Here is a 2,194-nt window from a genome sequence, read left to right as displayed (position 1 = left end):
ATGGAGGTGGAAGACTGAGACTTGCCTAGAGGCTGGTCCTGTTCCCAGTCAGCTTCAAGGCTGGCATTAGTGAAACCAAGGAAATGGACATTTGTTCGATGCTAGGAGGCAGAGGCAGGCCCCAAACAGGTGGAAGAAAGTTCCCAGGACGATGGGATCTGCTTTGCTATCCTAAAGACCAGGCCTACCTGATCAGCCTCTATCCCAGGGGACACTCAGGGGAACCCCTGGTCTTGGTGTAGGGCAGCCTTCCAATTCAGAGATGGCCCACTGGCAGAGGAAAACCCTAAGGCTACCCTGGACTGAACATTCCAGAGAACCGATTATATATACATATATATGTGTATATATACATACACACATACATATGTGTATACATACATACGTGTATATATACATACATGTATATATGTGTGTGTGTATATATATATATATTATTTTTTTTTTTTAATTTGAGAGAGAAAGAGAGAGCAAGCACACACAAGCAGAGAGAGAAGCACACACGCTGCTGAGCAGGGAGCCGGATGCGGGACTCAATCCCAGGACCCTGGAATCATGACCTGAGCCAAAGGCACACGCTTAACCAACTGAGCCACCCTAACAGCACCCCCCACCACCACCAGAATACAGATATTAACACAATTTCATCAAGGAAGAAAATGCAGTGTAAGAGTCCACTAACTTGCCCAAGGCCCCGCAAGTAAAAGCCACTGGAACAGGAATTCCTCTTGCCATTCTCTTAGGCACGCAGTAAGCATGCAGGAAATAACGGGTGCTCAGCAAGTGTTGGTTCCCCTTCCCTAGTCTCAGATCCCCCTTCAGGCACTCAGCTCTCACCTGGTGAGGGCTTGCATTACAGAATAAACTGATGAATGGTGGAGGGAGGTGGGCAGGGGAGGGGCCTAAATGGGTGATGGGGCTTAAGGAGGGTGCTTGTTGGGATGAGCACTGGGTGTTATATGCAAGTGATGAATCACTAAATTCTACAACTGAAAGCAATTTTACCATGTATGTTAACTAGAATTTAGATAAAAACTTAAAAAAAGAACTTTCAGTGTTATCACTGAATCCTAGAATAATTCAGACCAATGGAGGAGGGGAATCACATGCCATCCTGGNTGAAAGCAATTTTACCATGTATGTTAACTAGAATTTAGATAAAAACTTAAAAAAAAAAACTTTCAGTGTTATCACTGAATCCTAGAATAATTCAGACCAATGGAGGAGGGGAATCACATGCCATCCTGGAAAAGTTCCTCCACTCTGGGCCTGTGGGGTCAGTGGCTGGATGCTGCCCCCCCCCTTTTAAAAACATTTGACAGAGAGAGACAGCCAGCGAGAGAGGGAACACAAGCAGGGAGTGGGAGAGGAAGAAGGAGGCTCCCAGCGGAGAAGCCTGACGTGGGGCTCGATCCTAGATCGCTGGTATCACGCCCTGAGCCAAAGGCAGATGCTCCACAACTGCGCCACCCAGGCGCCCCCAGGATGCTGCTCTTGATGTTTGCCCACAAGAGTTAGGAGATTAAGGAACAGGAAGAAGCACGGAGACAGCCCAGCACCTGCCTTGTGACAGGCACACAGGTAACCGCAGCATCCCCCCACCCTAGTGAGGGGGAGAATTCTACCTTGATTTCAGTAGAATAAGGGAATTAGGAGGATTACGTGACACAGCTACTAAAAATGAAAGACTGTTGAAAGAACTTGAGCTGGTTAGTCCAGAGAACCGAGGGTTTATATAAGCCCAGCTAAGTGGGTGCCGGCACCTATTTAAAACCAGGACTTCCTGGGGATCAAGAGAGGCCCAAACCACTTCCCTCTAAGGTTTCTGGTATATTAAGGGGAAAAAATTGTTGAGGTTTCTGGTATATTAATGGGAAAAGTATTTTTTAAAGGAAAAATGTTTAGTATTAAAAAAATACTAAATCGGAGAGGAGGTTAAGATGGCGGAGGAGTAGGGGACCCCTTTTTCAGCCGGTCCCCCGAGTTGAGCTGGATAGGTACCAGACCAGCAGGAACATCCACGGAATCAGCCTGAGACGCAGGAAGATACATCTGGATCTCTACAAATGAACATCTCCAGCGCTGAGTATCGAGGTACGAAGCGGGGAGCCGTGAAACCGCGCACAGATATCGGAAGCTAAACAGAAGGGGGAGGGAGCCGCCGTGTCAGGGCTCCGGGAAGCGGTAGCTACCT

The sequence above is a fragment of the Ailuropoda melanoleuca genome, chromosome 9 (assembly GCF_002007445.2).
Source record: "Ailuropoda melanoleuca isolate Jingjing chromosome 9, ASM200744v2, whole genome shotgun sequence".
NCBI classification, from domain to species: domain Eukaryota; kingdom Metazoa; phylum Chordata; class Mammalia; order Carnivora; family Ursidae; genus Ailuropoda; species Ailuropoda melanoleuca.
This window is presented reverse-complemented; position numbering follows the sequence as displayed.